This window comes from Leptonychotes weddellii, chromosome 5 (genome assembly GCF_054177405.1).
Source record: "Leptonychotes weddellii isolate Sample4059 chromosome 5, ASM5417740v2, whole genome shotgun sequence".
Taxonomy (NCBI): domain Eukaryota; kingdom Metazoa; phylum Chordata; class Mammalia; order Carnivora; family Phocidae; genus Leptonychotes; species Leptonychotes weddellii.
The window spans coordinates 108,205,624-108,216,384 of NC_138373.1; the positions used below are offsets into that span (position 1 = coordinate 108,205,624).

The 10,761-nt window shown below is 37.6% G+C and overlaps 1 long non-coding RNA gene across 1 annotated transcript; it reads left to right on the forward strand.

Moving 5' to 3' along the window:
- Nucleotides 1–2,216: 2,216 nt before the first annotated feature.
- Nucleotides 2,217–9,781, forward strand: LOC145721822 (uncharacterized). The gene is made up of 2 exons (XR_014145738.1): nucleotides 2,217–4,379; nucleotides 4,411–9,781. It is a non-coding gene; the product is annotated as an uncharacterized LOC145721822 (long non-coding RNA).
- The last annotated feature ends 980 nt before the right edge of the window (nucleotides 9,782–10,761 follow it).

Genomic DNA, 10,761 nt, shown 5'->3' on the forward strand with positions numbered 1-10,761 from the left:
TGCAATATTTAGTCTCAAATCTGGTCAGTAGGGATGCTCATTACTGGGCTGTTATTGCTTCCAAGCCTTTTTGGTAGGCAAAAGCTAGGAACTGTGTGCTAAAAAACCCACATGAGTTCATTCTGAAATTTCCATCTCAAATTTAACTTTTTAAGGTTTTTACCTAAACAGAAATTACACATTTGCCTCTTTTCTCTTACAGTGAACATCTTAATTCTTAATAACAGCATACTTTTTTATAGCATTGTCATACTATATATAAATGGTTAAAAGTAATAATACTAATATTACTACTAGCAATTAGTTACTAAATAAAATGTTGTTTTTTGTTCTTAGAATTATATCTCATTGAGTAAGTGAATATGGCCCAAGTACTGTGTTTTAAAGCTATTTGAATTATTTTTGTTTTCTGTGTTGCAAATTATCTTTTCAAATGACTTATGCACCATCACTAATGAGTCTTCATTACACCTGAAAATGCAAGTTACCTAAGGTTTTCTTTCTAACAGACTTAGTTCCTAGGGAGGAGGGATGATAGAGATTATAGATGCATTCTGAATATGTCAGTTGGAGCAACAAAAAATGGGAAAATCTGTTCTGTGGTCATATAACAGATTTTATCTTGAAGAGATGTGTCAGGGAGATGAGGAATTTTTCTGTCAATGTGAGTTATTGGGCTTATTGGTTAATATCAGACTCTGTAAGTTTCTTAATATACAGCACACTGGATAATACCAGTTTTCCTATCACTATTTCCCGGGTCATTTTGTTACAAGCAATTACTGAGCAGAGGGTTAGGAATGTGGCTGGAGTAGAGCCAAAGAAGGCAGTTGTTTTTGCTAGTGTTAAAAGTGGGGATAGAGAAGAGGCTTGGTAATCCTGCTGCCATCAAGGGTGCATCCTTTGAGTACAGCTGGGGTAGGAAGAGTGAGAGAGAAATCAGATTAATCCTAGGGAAAAGAAGATGGGAAGAAAGGAAGGAATGATGGGAAGATAAAAATTGTAATAGTACTTCTCTACTATGCCAGACACTGTGCTAGACAATTTAATTTAAGTAGTTCTCAGAGCTCAAATCACTTCCATATTAACTCTTCAGAATGACCTGGAGGGTATTTATTTATTTATTTTTATTTATTTTTTTAAAGATTTTATTTATTTATTTGACAGAGAGAGAGACAGCTAGAGAGGGAACACAGCAGGGGGAGAGGGAGAGGGAGAAGCCGACTCCCCGCTGAGCAGGGAGCCCGATGCAGGACTCGATCCCAGGACCCTGGGATCATGACCTGAGCCGAAGGCAGATGCTTAACCAACTGAGCCACCCAGGCACCCCCTTCAGTGGAATTTTTTTTTTTAATTTATTTTTTTTATTCTTATGTTAATCCCCATACATTACATCATTAGTTTTAGATGAAGTGTTCCATGATTCATTGTTTGTGCATAACACCCAGTGCTCCATGCAGAATGTGCCCTCCTCAATACCCACCACCACTGGAGGGTATTTATTAACAATACCGTGTTAACAAAAGGTTTTAGCTTCTTCTTGGGTCTGGTATAACAGTTATCTGTTGAGTTAAACATTTTCTTAGACTAGAAGTGTACTTGGGTTGAGGCTGAGACCAGGTCTCTCATTCAATGTTTTTGTAGAGAAATAATTAGGAACATTGGTATTATAATCATTTTCATTGTATTTTCTCAAGCCCCAAGCCTAGGGTCTGGAACATAGTAAGTGCTCAATAAATGTTTGTTGAATGATTGAATTACTCACTTAATTTTCAAATCCTTCCAACCCCAAGATGGAATGGAGAAATAAAAATATACTCATGAAAATTTTATACAGGCATATGATTTTGATAAGGAAATATTCTGATTGGAAATGCCATAAAAGTTGAAATAAGCATATACTCTCTACTATAGGAAAAGAAAATATCACAAAAATCTGCAGCTACCATAAAAAGATTTCAGTGCTGGGCGCCTGGGTGGCTCAGTTGGTTAAGCGACTACCTTCGGCTCAGGTCATGATCCTGGAGTCCCTGGATCGAGTCCCGCATCGGGCTCCCTGCTCGGCAGGGAGTCTGCTTCTCCCTCTGACCCTCCCGACCCTCCCCCCTCTCATGTGCTCTCTCTCTCAGTCTCTCTCTCTCAAATAAATAAATAAAAATCTTTAAAAAAAAAAAAGATTTCAGTGCTAAAAGGAGACTTGGAAGTCATCCAAATCTTCATATTTTGTATCCGAGGGATGTGAGGATCAGATATGACTATGACTTGCATAGGGCCACACCCCTGGTTAGGGACAGAGTCAGCTAGACTTAGTTTCTAATTCTTCCATCCAGACACATACTCTACCCTGACATGACACTAGTGCCAAATCAAGGACAGGGAGGAGGAACTGACTTCCATGTTTACTAACCTCATGTAATTACTTTTAGAACCCTGGGAGAAATCAGACCATTTCCTGAGATGAGAATTAAGCCTTTAAGTCATGCATTTCAGAAAACAAATGAGAAAATTCAGCAGATCAAAATAAGCCTGCTTAAATTGAGGATCAGATACAGAATAGTCCTTCAAGAGCCCAGATAGATGCTGCAATGTTAGGGATATTTCTGCGGCAGAATTACATAAAACTATTGGGATGTCTGGGAGAAAGTTAGTCTTCCATCACACCAAGAGGTTGGGTAGAATGACTGGTTCTATTTTCAATTTCCTTAATTTTCATTATCTGTGTTTGGGATGGACAATCACAACCTTAATTATTTCTGTTGGGGTAAGGGTGGAGGACAAAAGTAATGATGTCACTAGAGGAAGCACACAGAGAGAATTTACCATCCTGGAGATCAGTCAAGTGAAAATTTTGCTAGCACATCACTCCTAGGGTGATGAGCTCAGTGGGAGCTGAGAGTAGCAATGAGTTGTGCCAGCTACCCACTGAGGGTGACAGTTTAAAAACAATGAACTGAAAAATGTCGTAAATTTGAAAAACAATGAACTGCCTGGTGTCAGGGTTTAGAGATTGATGGGACTGGTGCCTAGAAAGCCTGATAGAAGGAGTGTGGAAATTCACACCATTTTAACATTCAAAATGTCCCTTGCAATGATTCATTAAGAGCCATGTAGATATAAATGCATTATCTGTATCTCTCTCTCTCTCTCTCTGTGTACATGTATACACACACACACACATACATTATTTATATTGTTTTCTATTGTGTTTAAAATGCTTAGGAGCTGAAACTTGTTTGGAAATGTTCCGCCAAGCGAAATGGTTCCTTTTGCAATATGCAGTTTGTCTTGGTAGCTCCAACTGCTTTTAACTTTATTCCCCATTTCTCCCTACGTAATTAGAGGTGAAGGGCAAGCAGGAGAGAGAAGGTTTACTTATTTTGGTTCTCTCCCAGTGCTACTGCATATGGCCATATGGGCTCTGCACTGCACAACGTGGATTCCAATGTAAATGGTGCCCCAACCCCCCAAAGTGGTACAATGCAGCTGCCAGTCTAATGTGGCCATGTGGGGATTTGGGGTTTGGAAATGTAGCAGTTAGCTATTGCTGCTTAGTACCCCAAAACTTTGTGGTTTAAAACAAAAACCATTTGTTATATCTTACGAGTTAAAGGGTCAGCTGGGTGGTTCTGCTGATTTTGACTAGGTTTGGCCTGCATCTATGTGGTCAGCTCATGGGTAGGCTGGTAGCTGGTGGATCTAGGATGACTTTGACAGGGACAGTTCGTCTGTCCTCCGGCGTGTTTCTCACATCCCTCCAGCAGGCTAGTTCAGGCTTGTTATCATGTAAGTGGCAGTTAATGTGCAAGTGTTTCTTTTTTGAAGCTCAAATTTTTTGCCTTCCCATTGGCCAAAACAAATCTCATGGCTAAGTCCAGAGTCAATATGTGTGGTTACAGGGAGGTGTGAAAAATTGGGACTCTTAATGCAGCTATCTAACAGAGTGAGTTAGCAAACAAAAGACTCAGAGAGACTATCATGAATGCCAACAGTCGTTGTTCATGTTAGTCATGTTTTACTTTGTAGTTTGTATTTATACATGTATTTATTCATCCAACATTTATTGGGGAGCCAAGGGAATAATAAAGGCATTTCATCATGTGGGAATATTGAAGAATTAATCATTTAGCTTGCTCTGTTTAGGAGGCTCCGCATTAACCTGGACCTCATTTGTTAACTTTGATTTTGCTTTCTGTAGAATTCTCGAATTCTCATCTTCTTGACCTTTATTCTTCAGTAACATCTCCACGTCCTAGCTCCCAGTAGATTACCTTGATTTTGACTTCATTCATTCATGGGACATTTAGAGAGCTCCAAGGATCATGTGAGGCAGGATGGCTATAGACAATACCATGCAAATAATAACAATTGAATGCTTATTAGTAAGCACTCAGTAAGCATTACTATCGGAAGCCCCTTTGCTTGTGTACATTCAACCTCACAACAATGATATTATCTTATTTTATGGTTGAGGAAATGGAAGCACAGAGGAGTCAAATAACTTGCTTGAAATGACAGAACTGGTGGCAGAGCTGGGATTTGAATCCAAGTGGGCAGGCACTGCTCTACTAGATAAAGGAGGAACATCCTTGTCCTCAGGGAGTGATAACCCCTTCATTTTCTGTTCTTTTCATCAGTGACCACGACCTATCATTGCTTCCAACATTTTCTGCCTTCATCCGTTCGTAAGAAAAGTTCCTTGACTTTTCAAGGTTAACCATTTCTATGATGTTATAATTCCTGTCTCTACTATTTCCCTCCCTTCTGTCCTCACCTCCTATGAGACTTTGCTCTTTTCATTATCTTGGCTTTTACTTTTATCTTCTATCACTTCATCTCTGCTAGCTCCTAGCAGCCAGCAAACATGTTTAGCATTAAAAAACAATCTACTTTTTAACTTGTTACTTTCTTGAATTACAGTGTTAAAACAACAACAACAACAACAACAAACCAAAACCAAAACCCTGGATATTTATTAGTTCATCAGTTGATGGAACCTGCTCTCCTGGGGTCTCTGAAGATCACATCAAAGCTGACCTTCTTTCCCCAGTAGTGCTCCTCCTTCCCTTTTCTGAATACACTTTCCTATTCCTCTGATTGTGTTTTCTTGTCTCCACAGCTGGCTTTTACTCCTCCTCCTCTCATCCATCCATGGGCATTGCCCAATGTTCTGTCCTGTGAGCTTTTCCCTAATCTTTTTTCTTTCTCCCTCAGTGATAGGGTGTCCATAAAATATATTGTCCAAACTGGGGCACTGTTGTCTGGGACAGAGGCTAGATTGGATGGGGTGCCAGGACAAGAGGAGTAAACCAGGACTGCAGCCTTTCCCGTCTTTCTTAGTCCCACATTTCTGAAACTTTACTGGTGGTTTCTACTTGTATGTTCAGGGCTTCAAGCTCCACATATCTTAAATTAGACTCTTTGTAATTTTCCTTCCTTTTATAACCAACAATTCCTGATTTCCCTACTTTTGCCAGTGGAGCTGCCATCTTGAAATGACTGAGACATGAACACTTGGGGTCATTTCTGAATGTTTTCCATACACCTTAACCATGGCATCAGTCTCCAGTTCTATTGATTTGGCTTTTATAATGTTTTACCTTACTCCTTCCTTTTCATTTTCAATGCTGCAGTTTTAATTCAGACCTTTATCACTTCAAGCCAGGACTATTTTGGTAGTCTGATCCCAGCCAACTTTTTAAACTGTATCTTCTTCTATTGCTCCTAGAACTCTGTGCATATCTGATCTAAACCCCTTCCTGTGTCTTGTCCTGCATGAATTACTTTGTCTCTCAAGAGTTGGATTATGATGTCTCTAGGTATGAATGTTTCTGATTTGTCCTGCTTGTAGTTTGTTGAGTTTCTTGGATATGATTGATATTTTCTCATGAAATTTGGAAAGTTTTCAGCCATTATTTCTTCAAATATTCTTTCTGCTCCTTTGTCCCCTTCTACGAATTGTATTATATGAATACTGATATGTTTGATGGTATCCCACAAATCTCTGAGGCTCTGTTCATTTTTCTTTATTCTTTTTAATTTTTGTCCCTCAGACTGGATAATTTCAACTGAGCTATATTTAAGGTCACTGGTTCTTTCTTCTGTTGACTCAGATATGTTGTTAAGCCCCTCTAGTGAATTTTTTCATTTTAGTTATACTTTTCAACTCAAGAATTTCTATTTGGTTCTTTTAATAATTTCTATCTCTTTATTGTTATTCTCTATTTAGTGAGACATCATTCTCTTGCTTTTCTTTAGTTCTTCAGACTTAGGTTCCTTTAGTTCTTTGAACTTCTATGCAATAGCTAATTTAAAGTCCTGTTTAGTAAGATCAACATCCAGTTTTCTCAGGGAAAACTGGTACTGACTGCTTTTTACCCCCATCCTGCACGACCCTTACTTTGCATGAGCAAACATGAGTCTGTTTCTTTGCATGTCTCATAATATTTGTTAAAATTGGAACATGTAAAATAATATAATTTGGGAATTCTGGAAGTCAGATTCCATTCTCTGCTCACCCTCACTCGGGCTTGTTGTTTGTTGTTGTTGCTGCTGTTTGTTTGTTTAGTGTCTTTCCTGAACTAATTCTGTAAAGTCTGCATTCTTTGTTGTGTGTAGCCACTGAAGTGTCTGCTCAGTGGTCAGCTAATGATTGGACAGAGATTTCCTTAAATGTCTTCCACTAATAAATGTCTCAGTCTTTGCTGAGGGGTTCTGTGTATGGGTGTGTGTTGGGGAATGTCTTCAGTTCTATGGCAGATAGCTTACAACACTACCTTAGCCTTCATTTCCTGCATGCCTAGAGCTTCATGGTTGGCCAGAAGTGAGAAAAATGCACAACCTTGCATATGGCCTTCAAGATAACAGAAATAGGTCACACCTTTTCAGTCTCTCCTATGAATATCTCATTCCCCAGCTTTTCCTTTTAAGTTTTTTGATCATCTTCTCATTTGTTCCAACTGTTACTGCTGACTTAGTTGTATTGTTGTAATATTAAACAAATGTTGCTGACTGTTTTTGGCCAATACCCCAAGGGGAAAAAGTTGTTTACACTGAATGAACTCTGAGTCAGATTAAATATAGGTAGGCCTTGGAAGTGAGGGTTTTCTGGGAACTGCCAGATAGATCAAATAGTGGGATGAAGCTTTAGGGAAGCCTAAATCCATTCTACCCCCTTCAGTAGTTGCTAGGTTGCCAGGTTTTATGGTTATTGTGATTCAAAGCTCTTGGTTTTCAAGATTACTTGTACAGCTTGGGAGAAGGGGATGGGAATAGGACAATTTAAAACACCACAGAGCTCCCTGTTTCTTGTGCAGATTCTTTTTTGGAATAAATACTCCTTGGATTGTTATAAGCCTTGGGCTAATTTCTAGAGTTCTGAAAAAAAAAGATTTTGACAATTTTTGCTAGTATTTTCATTGCTTTTATGGGAGGAGTGGATTTTTGGAGTTCCTTACTCTGTCCTTCTGGAAGTCAGAATCCCTGCATAGAATGCTTTGAGTTTCAGTTTCCATATAATGAAATCCTATTTATCAGTTCTGAATTTCTAAACTTTTCACTGACCATAGCAGCTGAAAGAGATTTTTCCTTTTTAAAATTTCTGCAGTACATTGCACATACCACTTATACAATTGACCTGAAACTTTAATGTTCATACAAATAATTCCCAGAGATCTAGGTTCAGGAGAGCTAGAGAAGGGCTCAAGGATGTGCATTTTAAACAAGTCCTGTGGAATTGGGGTGCTAGTGGCCCATAGACCAAATTTTAAGAAACACTGATCTAAATGGTATTCATAGTACTAACCACATACTAATTTATATTACATATATATGTATATGTGAATATATATACTTATTTATTATTTTATTTACTTCTTTATTTTTCATATCTGTATCTTCTCCACTAAAATAAAAACTCTTTGGGTACAGGAACAATGTCCTGTACCTTCTGAATCCCCAAGAGCTTCAATATTATAGGCAGCTCTCTAAAAGTTTGTTGAATGAATCAATAAATAAGAGCATTGTTTTCATGGTCAGTAAGTTCTCAGTTCCAAACTATGACTGACCAAGTAAAACTTTCGGAATTTGGAAACCTCACTGGTAAATTTAAAATTACTAGCAATTACTTCCTTAAGTAGGAAAGCAGTTAATTTTGTAGAGATTTGAACTCAGAAAAATTATTTCAATTGTTTTCATGGATTGCTTTCCTGAAAAGTGCTAAGTAGTCAAACTCTAGCAAAATGTATAAATGAAGGAACTTTCATCTTAGATGCTTTGGGAGAAAGGAGAGGAAACATTGAGCTGCAAAAAGATATATGTACTACAAGATATTAATTTCTTTTTCACTGGAGATAATGATTTTAGGTGAAATGTCAGCAGTTTTGTCATCATTCATCTTTTTAGTCTCAAAGCTGATAATTTAGAGATTTTTTTTTTTTTTTTTTTTTTTACTTTCTCTGGCATATGGCCATCTGCCTTGTGTGCATACAACAGGCATGGGTTGCCAGGCCTGGTGAGTCCGGCTCAGACACAGACGATGATGTATCTCTAATCTCAGATGGTTTCTGTGGTCCTGTGGTGTGAGGTGGTTTCCTGGTTGGTGAGTTAACATTCTCTTACCCAGAGAAACTATGAATGTGAAAGGAGTCCTGTGGGAGAGAAAGTTATAGTAGGATGTTAGACCATATGGGCACCATTCCAGTTCTCTGCCAGAAAAGAAATAGATTAAGTTGTGAACTCAGTAAGTCTCCAGTAAATTTAGTTAATTGTCCTGCTCCAAATGAAAGGAGCTCATTAGAAATCAGTTAGGTGATTACAGGTTCTCTCTCTCTCAGTGCCTTGTGTCAATAGATATTAGTTTTGATGTGTTTAATCAGATAGCAGTAAAAAAAATATATCTTAATGTTTCTGACCTGCATTTACACCAAATATGTTTATTCAAAATAGTGGATCTCAACTGCAGGATTTGGGAAATGGAGGGTGACATCATGCGAAGTGTCTTTAATTAATTAATTAATTATAAAAAGCTTTATTTAGATATAATTGATATATAATAAACTACATTCTTTAAAAGTGTATAATATGATACCAATAAACCATCACTGCAGTCAAGATCATGAACATATCCACCTCCTTTAAAATGTCCCTGTGCTGCTTTGTAACCTTTCCCAACCAAACCTTCTTGCCCTCCTGCTCTAGGAAGTCAATGATCTGCTTTCTGTCGGTATAGATTATTTTGTGTTTTCTAGAATTCTACATAAATGGAATCATGCAGTGGGCATTGTGGGTTTTTTTTGGGGGGGGTCCTGGATTTTTTCATTCAGTGTAATTATTTTGTGATTTGTTCATATTGTAGAGTTTATCAATAGTTCATTCTTTTTTATTGCTGAATAGTATTTCATTGTATGGATGTACCACAGTTTGCTTATCTATTCAGCTGCTTATGGAAATTTGGCTTGTTTCTAGTCTTTGGCAATTACAAATAAAACTTCTAAGGACATCCATGTACACTGTGCACTTTCATTTCTCTTGGGTAAGTACACAGAGCTAGAATGGTGGGATCATATGGTACATATACATTTAAATTTTAAGAAATTGTCAAACTGTTTTCTTAAGTGGTTGTACCATTTTACATTCCCAGTAGCAGTGTAAGAGAGTTCCAGTTCCTCCATATCCTTATGAATACTTGATATAGTCTGCCTTTAAAATTTTAGCCATACAATAGGTAATATAATGATGTTATTATGTTACATTATGTTATAATGATGTTTTCTTTTGCTTTTTTTTTAAATAAAGATTTTATTTATTTATTTGACAGAGAGAGAGAGAGAGCACAAGCAGGGGGAATGGCAGGCAGAGGGAGAAACAGGCTCCCTGATGAGCAGGGAGCCTGATGTGGGGCTTGATCTCAGGACCCTGGGATCATGATCTGAGCCAAGGCAGACACTGAACCAACTGAGCTACCCAGGTGCCCCTATTTTCATGTGTTTATTTGACATCTGTATATCTTGTTTAGTGAAGTGTCTCTTCAAATATTTTGCCCATTTTTAGAAATTGGGTGTTTATGTTCTTATAGTTGAGTTTTGAGGGTTCTTTATATATTCTGGATACAAGTCTTTTTATCCAATATCTGCTTTTGCAAATTTCTTTCTGATCTGTGGCTTGTCTTTCATTCTCTTTACAGTATCTTTTGAAGAAAAGAAGCTTTAATTTTTTTAATGAAATCCAGTTTATTTTGATTTTGATTAAAAAATATATTCTTATTGGATATAGAATCTAGGTTGACAGTTTTCTTCTCTCTGTATTTTATTTATTATTTATTTATTTATATATTTATTGAGCACATGGGGGGGGAGGGGCAGAGAGAGAGGGAGAAAGAGAATCCTAAACAGGCTCCATGCCCAATGAGGAGCTGGACTTGGGACTCGATCTCAAGACCCCGAGATCAAGACCTGAGCTGAAATCAAGAGTCGGATGCTTAACCGACTGAGCCAACCAGTCGTCCCTCTTCTCTCAATATTTCAGATGTTGCTCCACTGACTTCTTGCTTATAACATTTCTGAAGGGAAATCTGCTGTCATCTTTATTTTTGTTCCCCTCTATGTTATGTCTTTTTTCTCTGCCTGATTTTAAGATTTTTCTCTTTATTATCAGTTTTGAGCAACTTGATCATAATGTATCTTGATATAGTTTTTTTCATGTTTTCTATATTCAGGATTCACTGAATTTTTTGGATCTGTGAGTTGGTATTTTCGACAGATTTGG